The sequence below is a fragment of the Dermochelys coriacea genome, chromosome 13 (genome assembly GCF_009764565.3).
Source record: "Dermochelys coriacea isolate rDerCor1 chromosome 13, rDerCor1.pri.v4, whole genome shotgun sequence".
NCBI classification, from domain to species: Eukaryota; Metazoa; Chordata; order Testudines; family Dermochelyidae; genus Dermochelys; species Dermochelys coriacea.
This window is the reverse complement of record NC_050080.1, coordinates 29,194,420-29,207,654: the sequence shown is the minus strand read 5'-3', so window position 1 is coordinate 29,207,654 and position 13,235 is coordinate 29,194,420. Positions and strand designations below refer to the sequence as shown.

The 13,235-nt window shown below is 44.0% G+C and overlaps 1 long non-coding RNA gene across 1 annotated transcript; it reads left to right on the top strand.

Moving 5' to 3' along the window:
- The first annotated feature begins 7,547 nt into the window (after positions 1-7,547).
- LOC119842375 lies at positions 7,548-13,015 on the top strand. The gene is made up of 3 exons (XR_005288723.2): positions 7,548-7,685; positions 10,083-10,223; positions 11,787-13,015. It is a non-coding gene; the product is annotated as an uncharacterized LOC119842375 (long non-coding RNA).
- The last annotated feature ends 220 nt before the right edge of the window (positions 13,016-13,235 follow it).

The following is a 13,235-nucleotide window of genomic DNA, read 5'->3' as shown; positions in this document are numbered from 1 at the left end:
TCCATCGGCAGCCAGAGGTGTCGTCACCATTTTCTGCCAGTGGGAAATGATTCTGGATATCCCTTTCTGCTTTGTTTTTCCCCTGCCCACTCTCAGAAGTCACCAGCCTCCACTGGCTCCATCACAACGATGAATAACAGAAACCACCTAACTGCTACCGGATAGGCCAGATCTGATGGGAAAACAAGTGCATTTCACTGACGCATTTCACTTTCACAGTAGAGGGAACAGATCCCCCAGGTGAATATCTGACTGCCCCCTGCCTTGGACCTTGGGTAGCTTCACACACCTGGGAGATTGAGTGTCAAACCTAACATTCTGGTTTGGGAGCATTTTACACAGGTTTAGGTGACAGCATACGGTACAGGGCCAAAGGGAATCAGGCCCAGGAGATCTACACAGCCAGGTACATTAGAATACAGTCTCTGGGCCAGGGCCAGCCACAAGTAACTGGAGCTTGGCTCGGCACAGCTGAATGTGATTGCATCAGAGGTCACTGAGAACTCCCACACTGATTTAACCACCAAACTCCATGCTGCTACTGAGCTCAGTAGGACCTACTCCTACGAGTGCCAGCTTTCCAGGAACTGCTCCAGAGGGCACCAAAGCCAGTACACTCCATCGTGGGCACATGGTATAACCAGAGTCCCTGGCCTGTGTTCACAAATCCTTCGGGGGTGCTCTACAAAGTGGAAGATGAATGTTAAACAGAGTGTTGGACTAATCTTCTCTTTATGAAGGGCGTCCTAGGCTCATGGGGAGCAGAGAGAAGCAAGAATTAGCCACAGATCAGAGGCCATCTGTCCAGTGTTCATCTGGACCACTTCAGAAGAGACCCCTCTCCCTGCGTCACCTGAAGGACAACTCCATGAACCGCAGAACAACCCCAAGTGCTGCTATTTGCCCAGGTACAGAGGGGTGGGAGACTCGATGCCCTGCCCTTCTAGTTTAGAGGAGATATTGCAACCTGCAAGCATGGACTGACTCAAACCCCACCCAGCCAGTTTCTGCCCCTGGATGTGTGCATATCCAGTCAAGTCACTGGAAGCTGCTCACTGGCACCAAGGATAGAATCTGGCCTTTAATCTCTTCCTTCCTTTATATATAAAAAGGACCTGTAACAGGCACTTTGTCCTGGGCTGGCAGCTCCAGAATGCATTAGCTTTGCTTCCATTTTCTGTTTGATTTTCCACCCCCCTTCCACTGAATGCTGTTTGTGTTATTTGGGCACAGTGCTCCAAAATGCCTAGTGCCCCTTTAATCGCTAATTATAAAGCACCGAGTGCATGGAAAGGACTTACTCCAATGGGCGAGGAGTGCAAAATGAGCAGTTTGCACTCTGATTTTTGAAGAGGAGAGATCAGAGGAATAACAATTCTTCTGGTTGAAATATCATGCCGGGCAGAAAGGTAATTTAGAGTCCGATTTTAGATCAGCCGTTTTATCACTATATCCTCAACTCTTCTTGACTTTCAACTGCGATTTGATAAATCAGCATAATACCTGGCACAGTAATTGTGTTAGGTTTTATTCCAAGTGGGGTTAGTTTATTACATTGCAAACACATTAGAGAGGAGATTTTTGTTACTCTACCATTATTAGTTGTGGGTAAAGCAGCTCAAAGAATGCAAAAAAAATTGGGTAAATATTTTTGCAAATAAAACTGGCCTGCTCAATTCTCTGTTATCTGCAGTGTCAGGAGATTTGTTGCTTATGAGTATTCAAACTATCCATCATACTTATCTGGCCTCCATCACCATACTATCTGACTACCTCCCAACCTGTAACATATTTAGCCTCACAACCCCCCCTGTAAGGCAGGGCTATTATTCCCATTATACATGTGGGGCACTGAGGCTCAGACAGGCTAAGTGATTTGCCCATGGTCACAAAGTCTGTAGCAGAGCGGAGGATTGATCGACCACCAGTCCACCAAGTTTTAGGCCAGTAGCCTAACCAATGGCTTACACTTCTAGCCAGCCTGCCACAGTGTCTCAGAGAGAGTCTTTAGGAATCCCCAAAGTTTCTATAATTTATATTGGAATCATGAAGAAAGGGATAAATAATAAGACAGAAAATATCATATTGTCTTTATATAAATCCATAGTACATGGATACTGCATGCAGATGTGATTGCCCCATCTCAAAAAAGATATATTAGAATTGGAAAAGGTTCAGAAAAGGGCAACAAAAAATGATTGGGGTATGGAACGGCTGCTATATTAGGAGAGATTAATAAGATTGGGATTTTTCAGTTTGGAAAAGAGACGACTAAAGTGGGATATGACAGAGGTCTATAAAATCATGACTGGTTTTGAGAAAGTAAATAGTGTTATTGACTCCTTCTCATAACACAAGAACTAGGGATCAACAAATGAAATTAATAGGCAACAGGTTTAAAACAAACAAAAGGAAGTATTTTTTCACACAATGCACAGTTAACCTGTGGAACTCCTTGCCAGAGGATGTTGTGAAGGCCAAGACTATACCAGGGTTCAAAAAAGAACTAGATAAATTAATGGATTAATGGATTAATAATTAAACTTACCAGTCCATCAATGGGCAGGGATGGTGTCCCCAGCCTCTGTTTGCTAGAAGCTGGGAATGAGTGACAAGGAATGGATCACTTGATGATTATCTGTTCTGTTCATTCCCTCTGGGGCACCTGGCCTTGGCCACTGTCAGAAGACAGGATACTGGGCTAGATGGATGGGCTAGATGACCAAGTATGGCCGTTCTTATATTCTTATGACGTGCACTTAGTTGATATGCATTATTCTCCTCTTTGAAAAGTTTCAGCCAACCAATAAGACAACAGGAACAATATCATGTGACATAGCTGACTAATCAAAAAGCACAGATAACAATTAGCGACTAATCAAAGTGAACAATTTGGGAGCATCCCAAAGGGTGATCTTTATTTGCCATAAACTATTCAATGAATGCAGGACATCTCCTTAATAATCTCAACAAACAGCCATAAGTGCCCTCTATGGGTAACAGAGCCTCACTACAGCCTTTCTAAAGGAGGCAGGCAAGCCAAGGGATTGGTCACCAGTCAAGAGAAGTTGGATTCTCTTCCTGTCTCCACCAGTGGCTCATTGGGTAAGTTTCTTAACCCCTCTGCAGCTCGTTTTCCCCTTTTGTAAAATAGGGATGATGCTACTTCTCCATATCAGTGAGTTCTCTGGGTGGAAAGTGCCATATGGAATCTAGATGATGCTCAGCATTATTGGAATGGTCAATCCTGCTCTGTCCCTGAATGGAAGCAGCTCTGGAGCCCCCCCACCAGGAGGAATGTCCAGCATCCTCTCGTTCGTAGCCCACAGTTGAGATGCCAAAACTCCAGTCCTTCATTCTGCTGCAGCATTGCTTGGGACTAGGGATTTGTAAGGTTCATTCTGCGCCTTGGCTCTCACTTTCACTGCAGTAATGGTAGTTTCCATGGCATCCATTTGCATTTCAGTTTGAACTACTCACCCCTCAAGTGAAACAAGCTTGGCAAAAATACCCTTAAATGCTCCCTCTGAGCAAGGTGAACGCTGACTAGCCTGTCTTTTCCATCAGCCTCCTCAGCAGTCAACATGGAAGTATCACATCTTAGGAAGAGAGGCCACCCAATCAAGGGCTGCAGGGGCAACTTGCCAGGAATCTAGCCGACAAAGCAACTGAACTGTTTGCAGCTCCTCTCATCTTTAACAACAGGGAGGTCTGTGAAGACTACAGGTCCCAGCAAGTAATGCTGTGCCTTAAGATAAGCCACCCAGCAACTGGCTCCATCTCCATGGAATACAGTATAATAACAACAAGGGACATAGTTCAGTAGGAAATACTTTCAATTTTTACATTCTTTTAAAATCACATTTGTTTTAGAGTAACACTGACCCTTTCTCCAGGCTACTGGGTCTGATGTACCCATCTTGACACCCATCAGATGGCTCTTAGGAGAAGTTCATCTGTTTTGTTGGTCCTTTTGATGAATTTATTGGTGAAGGACCCGGACCATTTTTCCACTCGAAAATAAAATAATGCTGCTCATACGCATTTAGCAAAGGAGTCCCTATTACTTTACACACACACACACACACACACACACACACACACCCCGAACTGCACAGTGTACTGTGCCCACCCTATTCAGGAACCTACAAAATGCTGAAACAGTTAGCACATGTTCTGCTCTCAGAGTGACGGAGAATGTTTGGAAGCAACAAAGAGAATTTAGCTTACCTTTTGATGGGACATTCTACTATGTACACCACATTTAAAATACATCAAGAGGCTCATCATAATTTTTCAAATGAAATATGTTTTAACTGAAAGTAGAGCTGTGGAAATAAAGGATTTTGTGGTTTGTTTGTAAACCTGAAAAAATGTGGAAAAAATATATTTGGATTGAAATAAAATTTTTTTTTCAAAAATGTTAGAGACACAAAGTAAAAAAAATCTTTAGCTTTTGAACATTTTTAACATTTAATTTTTTAAAAGTAAAATTAAAGGAATTTGATGCAAAAATTATTTTGAATCAAAAAGTCAAAATGTTTTGTTTTAAAAATGTTGAAATGAAATATTTGGAAGTGGCTTTTTTTAGAACCCCCTTTTTAAAGCAAAACAATTAATTGAAATTGACATCAAATCTGCAAGTTTTTTGCTAGGGGAAAAAAAAGTTGATGAAAATGTTTTCCCAGCTCTAATTGGAAAATGGCTTTTTTAAAAAAACACAACGTCATGGAAAAAAACTTTGTTTTTTAAAAATGTTCTGGTTTTTCAACAAAACCTGAAAACAAAAACATTTTTGGTTTATTTTTACAGGTTTTTTTTTTCCTTTCCACCCACCCCCTTTTCCAAAGGTAACAAAGAAAAAGAGAGGGGGATGGCAGGAATAAAAACATTTTTAAACAAACATTTTTGAAAAAAAAAGATAAATAAACGAAAACTCGTGCTTCAAAGCTTGGAGCACGAAAATGTTTTAGAAATTCTTAATGAAAAATTGTTGCCATTTTTCAACTAGCTCCAGTGCAAACAAATATATTTGTGTAGTAAAGCCCCAATAGTGCTCTAGGGTGGAGGTCTTACAGCCCCTGTTGACCATTGTTTCAGCAGAACTTAGCTTTTATCATTAGCCAAAAAACAAAGCCATCCTCTACCCCAAAATGCTCCCGATTCATTTTGGAGCAGGGGACTGAACCGAACATTCTTACCCGTCAAATTACTTAATAACAGGTCCGTTGTGTTCTGGCTCTGCTGAGCACCCAGGCAGAAACTCTGCAAACAGAAATCCAGAGAAGGATTTCTGACAACACGCCCCACAGGCAGGCCATTGGATGGGGTCAGTGTCCTGTCACTGCCCCTTGGGATGGCAGCACTACCACTTGACTTCTCTGTCCTGCTCTCTGTCTCCCAACACTTGCAGTTGGTCCAGACATGGCTGCTGAGCAGCTGCAGGGATAGTGCTCCAGGCCTGTCCCAGCACACAGCCTTGACTTTAAGGGCAGCCAACTCTTCCCCGTCTTCCTCCCGCCCCCGTTTTATGCCACTGACTGCAGTTAGTCCCGTTGCTATAATACAGTTCCTCAGAATGTAATCACATTAAACCTTTATTATGAACAAAGCCTCTTGCACTGCAAGTTGATGGGATAGAGGAAAACTTTTACTGCTTTTCAATGTATAATTAATGTACATGTCATTGCTTTCCAGGTGAATTTTTGTCATGGGAGATAGTTATGGCTATAAAATGACAGTTAGTTTTGATGGGGTAAAGAGTATAGGTTACACTCTTCTACGAAGCTGACAGAGTCCTCCCCCGGTCTTACTGTGTAATCAGCATTACTCTCACTGGCTTCATCGGAAGGGATTGTATCAGGACAATGCAGCCTTTTGGATACAAAGCGGAGACTCCACTCGCTGGGTAATAACACAGATGAGCTAATAAACAGCCTGAAGTTGGGAGCATGCAACAGAATTAGCCCAGAGTATTTGTGTGCAGTCAGCCCACAAATTAGAGACCCCTTCAGTCTGGTTACTTAGCTGGAACCACCAAACATCTGAGAGGGGGTCACAAAGAAAAGAGCACAAATGAAAACGTTCAAAACACCTTTAAATAAAATATCTGTTCTTTCCATGGAACATGGACTGGGTCAGAGAAATGATTGGGGGAGGGGCGCCGGGGAGAGGCATCAATAATATAGTGGAGATTTTTTGTTTCTGCCTGTTTTCATCTTCGTACTAGAGTGTTTCTGTATTGCTCTCCTCATGCTCTGGCCGTGGTGCTGAATGGTTAAGGGACATGGTATGTGGGGTGACCCAAGGTCATCATGGTCAGAGAAGCCCGTAACCATTTCTGGGAGAGGAATAGCTGCTTCTAAAGACTGCTTCTAAGCCTAGTCTTATGACTTCAAAAAATAGTTTTTTCTGCATCCTTGGGGATCAAATCGTCAAAAGTGGGCTTCTGAAATTGAACTCTAGTTTGATTGCTCAACTCTGTGTGAGTGGGATTTTGCATGCCCCCATGTTTATACATATAGCTGTGTGTGCACATTCTCTTGCAAACAATATGGGGCATGAAAAATTGTGTGCATATAGACGGGCATGTTTAATTGTGGGTGCAATTGCAGGCAAAAGATTGAGGGCTTTCTGAAAATTTGGCCTTCAGGGACCTTTAGTAATTGGATTCAGATTACTGCAGACACCCCTTCTTATCTTAGAAGCTTCACAGTGGTCTAACACCCCCATGAAATTGGACCTGCTATGGTCAGATAGTATGTACCCCCAGAAATGTGCTTATAAAATGCAGTAATCCTGCAAAGTTTAGCTTGGAAGCATAAGTGAACACTGCAGATTCCAAGCTCAGCAAACATGCAAGAAAACACACGTCCTAAACGTGGGTGGATCTGCTAGGCTGAGGCATTTATGCAATGAACACTTGAAGGCTTAGATGGGCAATTATATATTCCCCAATGTGGAAATCACACTGCCCTTGTAATACCTCCCAGAGGACCACAGGGGGAAGTCTCCTGCCCATATGCTGCAGATTCGCTTTTCTTTGTAGATCTGTAATGGGCATTGACAGGGTGGGAGAATTGTGCATGGTGCCAGAAGGATCCCAGTAAAAATGAGAACTCAGTAAAAAGACCCAAGGTGCAGGGAAAAGTCTCAGAAGTGGCTCAGAGACAGGAGATCCAGATTTCATAATAAAAGCCCTGTTTCTTAGTTCTCAGTCACAGGGGCTGAGTGTGAGCCAGACTGTGGGTTTCAGAGGGGCTAAGGGAATTAGACCCATTGATTGCATCAGTCCCATTGATCTGAGCACCTCATTCTTTTAGGCACCTGTGATAGGGTACACTAGGCCACCAGGCCCCCTGCTTGAAGCCTCATGGTCCTAGCACACCCCACCACAGAAAGAACAATAGAGGTGAGTGCTCCAGACTGCACAGAGAGGCTGTGGGGGGAAACAGCCAATCAGAGAGAGGCTACAGGGATCAACAAATCAGAGTGCTGCAGGCCCAGTTAAAAGGAGCTGCAGGGCCTGAGCAAAAGTTGCTGCCTGGAGCTAGAGGACCACGGAGGGTGCTCCTGGCTGGCTGAAGAAGCTGCAGCACCAGGAACAGGCAGTTGCTGGCAAGGGCTGGGGAAGCAGGAAGGAACTCCTGACTGGCTACTGGGACTTAAGCTGGAAGAACCCTGAGGTAAGAGTGAAGGTGAAGGGGCCATGTGGGAAGTGGCCCAAGGAGCAGTAGCAGCAGATTTAGGGGGAAGCAATGGGTGGGTTTAGAGGGTCTCTGGGTTGGGGCCTGGAATAGTGGGAGGGTCTGGAGTAGTGGGCGAGCCCAGGACCCCACTCTGGCCACAGGTGGAGTGGCCTAACCCCAAAGAGGGGAATTTAACAGGCCCAGAGAAAGGGACTGAAGAGGGTGAGCATTTGTGGACTCTGATACATCCCCAGAAAGGGACCAATGAGGGCCTCAGCTGGAGAGCTGGAATCAGAGACTGACTGCCAAGGGCGAAAAGGCTCCAGAGAGGAAGCCCTGGGGGCATGGCCCCATACCAGGGTCGAGAGAGAATTGAAAGCTAGCCCAGGTCTGGGCTGTAGACATTAGTAACTGAGGGTCTGGCAATGGGCCCTATTGGACTAATTGAGGCCTGAGCCCAGGGATGGGGCTGCAGGGCTGAGTCACACAGCACCCGCCTGAGAAGACCAGAACAACCAACAGTGCAAGCAGCACAAGCTGAGGGAGGCACATGTGCACCTGGCCAGGGGGTGCTTGTGAGAGGCGAGCAGCACATGATAACAGGCCCCATTTGTAAACCCCAGCCTTAGTGCTCCGCTAGAGTCAGGACAGCTGCATTCTGCTCCTGTCTCTGCTACTGCCTTAGTGTGACCGTGAGTGAGTCATTTACCCTCTCTGGCTAAAGGTCTCAAAAGCATCTATGTGATTTAAGAGGCTAAGTCCTGGTGACTTTCAGGCTTTCTAAGTCACTTAGACCTTGTCTACACTTGCAGCGGCATCTAGGGCATCTAGCTACACGCTGCAGTGAAAGGCAGGTGGTGTCCACACTCACATGCGGCAATGAAAGGCTTGGGCGGGGGCAGGCATGGGGAGAGGCTCCAGCAGCGGGGAGCTGCCACCTTTCCCCCCTGCCAGAGTCTTTCACTGCAGCAGGAAAGGATGGAAACAGTGGGACACCACACTGATAAAAATGGCAGTGTAGATGGGGTAGAGATGGCTTGGCCATCTGGAGAGCCATGTAGCATACATACCTTGGGGTTCAGGTGTGTAAGGCCCTGTACCCACCTAAGCAGTCTCTACACTGCTATTTATACCCCTGTTAGCTGGCGTGCAGAGTCTAGACACAGCTGTCAGTGTAGACCTGCCTGAAGTGCTTTTGAGAATTTTACCCATAGTGTCTCAGTTTCCCATCCGTAAAACAAGGATCACAAACCCTATTTCTCTAACTCAGGAGGGTGCATGGTTCAGATCACTCCCTTTTCCAGAAGTATTTTAAGATCTTTTCATGAAAAGCCATATGAGCAAAGGCTGAAGGAACTGGGTCTGTTTAGTTTGGAAAAGAGGAGATTAAGTGGGAAGATGATAGTGGTCTTCAAATACTACCTAAAGAAAAGTTGTTCTCCTGGTGCTTGTTAGGACAATTTTCTCAAAATGTCATCTTTCCTAAGCAATTTAATGTAATAGCTGTGGGATAATAAGGCTTCCCTGTTATGTTCTTTCTGTCAGGTTCCCAGGCAGATCATGATAAAAATGCGTGGGACTCAGGTTTCTAAATGGATCCAGGAAAACATAGAGGCAATGGGTTCAAACTACGGCAAAGCAGATTTACATTACATCTCAGGGAAAATTTCCTACCTGTAAGAGCAGTAGGACAATGGAACACACTGCCTACGGAGGTTGTGGAAGCTCCTTCACTGGAGGCTCTCAAAAAGAGGCTGGAGAGCATCTGTCTTGGCTGGTTTAGACACAACAAATCCCGCATCTTGGCAGAGAGTTGGATGAGATGACCTTGCAGTCCCTTCTAATATTGTGGTTTTATGATTCTATGACTATAAGCTCTTCAGGGGGGGCCTATCTTCTGCTATGTGTTTGTACAGTTCCCAGCACAATGTTGCTCCGATCTGTCAGAGACCTTTGGGATCTACTTTTACTAATAATAATTATTATTAATAACACTAAAATAAAGTAGTTAATAGAAGTGCTGTAGATGAGTAATATATATAAATTATATATGTATATAATTTAAATAAAGTGTACATTTTTAACAGTGAATGGAATTAATCATCAGAAGAACTTACCAAGGGTGGTGGTGGATTCTCCATCAGTGACAATTTTTAAATCAAGATGGGCTGTTTTTCTAAAAGATCTGCTCTAGAAATGATTTTGGGGCAGTTCTCTGGCCTGTGTTATACTTGAGGTCAGAGTAGATGTTCACTATGGTCCCTTCTGGCCTTGGAGTCTATCAATTTATACAACTAAAGGGTCAGAATCTGCCCTCTTTATTCCCTCTGAGTAGTATCTTGGGTCCAGATACTTAAAGGTATGAGGGTGCCTAATTCTCATTGGTTTTGGCAGGAGTTAAAGATCTAAATACCTTTGGGGATCTGGACCTTAGTACTTGAGAACTCTCAGTGAAATGAATGGGAGCAACCAAGGAGTATGTTACAAGTCAGCAGGAGTGAAGGTGGCAGAATTTGTTCCAAAATGGTTTGGCCGGTGAGTATAACTAAGAAGAATCCTTATCTCCAGGTATTTCTTTATTGTGCCACTCAGAGCTCATTCTCTGTGTGAGGGATTCAAGCAACTCATGATTGCTTTATTTGGGGGGAAAGTAGGTGATTGGTGCATGAATAGCAAGAGCAGAAGGCACAGAGTGATCTAGAAATATCTGCCATCAAGGGTTTTTATTGGGTCATTTCCCTCCATTCAGCACAATGATGTGTAACAACACTTTCCCGCACAACCTACACACACAGTCCCACTGCCGTCGCAGCTGCACGGCAGCAGTGGAGGCCAGGAGAGGGTGCTTGTTGGGACAATTTTCTCAAAATGTCATCTTTTCTAAGCAATTTAATGTAACAGCTGTGGGATAATAAGGCTTCCCTGTTATGTTCTTTCTGTCAGGTTCCCAGGCAGATCATGATAAAAATGTGTGGGACACGGGTTTCTAAATGGATCCAGGAAAACAAGTCCTATCCCCCACTCTAGTACAGGAACCAGAAAACAACAAAAGCATTTGGCTCTTTGTGGTAATTCCCTGCTTAGGATTCCTGTCCCTTTAGCTAGTGGAGTCAATTTAGAGCTCAGAGATACTCAGTAGGGGAGCAATGGAGGGCCACCAATGCAGAGCACTGCGCCTGCCCATAATGGAGCTCTGCCTTTGTGCATGTCCGTCTGTGATTCATGCTCCGGATGAGGCTGGGGGATAAATGCACTGACTGACTACTTGAGATGAGCAAACAGTCTACAGCAAATCAATGATTTTTGTTTTCTCCTGTTGGAATTTCTGGAAACAAGCTGCAATTTCCTCTGTGTTCACATTCACCCAGAAATAGGTAGTCACCAAAAGCAGCATTTTAAGCTTTTTTTTTTTTTTGCAGTGGGCTCATGCACAGAGAAGACAGATTGTGCAACCAAGAGCCAATCACACTCTCCGGCGGGAAATTAAAAACAAAAACAATCCTCCCCCAAAAAAGCGGAAGCCACACCCCGAAAAAGCCCCCCAAACAAGCAACAAGCAAAATATAGACACAATAGGCAATTAAACAAAGAAAGAAGGCAAAATCCGCTTACTATGAGCAGGCGGCCTCACTTGATCCTTCCTGCAGCAGGCGAGAGGGGTAAGGCCTGGGAGTAGTCCGGGATCTCACTCAATCGCTGGCCAGAATAGCTTTTTTTAAATTTTTTCCTACTCTAGGGAGCGCTGATGCTCGATAGTCTAAAGTTTATCTGTCTCTGTTACTTTTGATTGGTCATGTATCATGTGATATCATTTCAGTTTCCTGATTGGATGATCATAACTCTTAGAATATGGAGAAGGGCTGGGAGAAGCCACTGGGGTTTGGAATTCCTCAGGGAGTGGGAATGGCCTGGGGAGAGGAAGCAGAGACCCAGGGTTAAGGTGTTGTAGAACATATTAACCCTTTTCTTTTATTGACCACACAAGCCTGATCCAAAGTATTGTTTCTGGCAACTTTAGAATACTGTAATATTTATTGGCCTGGGGCAAGGTTGACACCGAATTTTCTTTCAGTGCATTTATTCCAAATATTTCTATAGGTGCATACCAGGCTGTTTGCAAAGGGTGAGATCTGATCCTTGTCTGGTTTCCTTACTCACCTCTGTGCCAGGACTCTGGTAAGGGGTTTGGGCAGCCCTATGACTTGCTGGGTTCATCAGTCTCAGAAAACTATGACAGAAAGGACATGAACATTGACTCGCCTCTACTGCGTGTCCCTGGAGAATAACACTATGCAAGGCGCTTCTTGTTGCTAAAAGCATCAGAGGGAAAAGGAGAGACATGATGGAGTAACGTATTTAAAAGCTTCTCCATCCTCAAAGAGCATCCAAGGGGAGCTCCTTGCACCATGTTCCCTGCTCACTCTGGTTGCTGAACGAGCATCCTTAGACATTGATTTCAAAGGAGCAAAGATGCAAGGCTGCTTTGCTGTCTCCTCTACTGACAGGACACCCGTGAGAAGAAGCTGCATTGTGCTCTGAATATGATACAACTCGCACTCGCTGTGATCTCAGGCAGCCAGAGTTTGCAACCAAAGACAAACATACTCATAGCTATCTGCTCTGGGCTGTTTCCTATATCAGTGTGAAACACAGCAGTTTCAGTTCCCATAGCTTTCAATAACATTTTGGGGAGAGAGGCTGATTCCTATTGGCCTGCATACCTTCTGAATTTTGCACTGTTTGTCCCAAAATTAAAAGCAACGTTCAACTGAAACCTCAAAGGTTCATTTTGTTTTGAGTCAAAACAAACGCGGAGGGGTTTGCCTGGAACACAACTGCTCCACTTAAAATGTTTGTGAACCTTCAAAAAAACCTTATTCAGGGTTTGGGTTCTGAAGGAAATCCAGAACCAAGACCAGGAGTTGGTATTTTATTCTGAATAGAGTGGCCTGAAAAATGGAAAAAACAATTTTGCTTAAAAATTTCCCAGGTGTTTCCATTTTGCAGGGTTAGAAATGAAACAATTTTTGGTTTATTTTTTTCAATATCTATGATTTTTTTTTAAAGTTTCAAAATTTCCATTTTCCTCCTTCCTCGCTTTTTGCCACAAAGTGCATTCAAGTGATAGTGTCCAGGGTTCAGTTTTGTCTTCCTTTTCTTTTCCTTTGTTTCCGGTCTTTTTTGAAAAGTTCTCCAACTTCGGAACTGTGGCAGGATTACGGCATTCCAGTTGTCTTGCTGTGCCCACCATGTTTCCACCGCTGATGTCCTTGTTTAAAGTTGCAGAGTGGAAAACAGGAAACCAGGAACAAAAAGGAAAATAACCTCCTTCCCACCCCTGGCCATCAGTCCTTTGGTGGCAAAAAACGGAAAACAAAAGAAAGGGGAGAAAAATCCAAACTTGGGAGGTGGGGAATGGTTTCCAAAAACCAAGATGAAAAAATAAAATTAAAAATAAAAATTTTACTTTAATTTCATTTAGAAATTTGCATATAAAATCGCAAATAACAAATTTGCCCAATGACCCATTTAATTAAGGCAAAACTC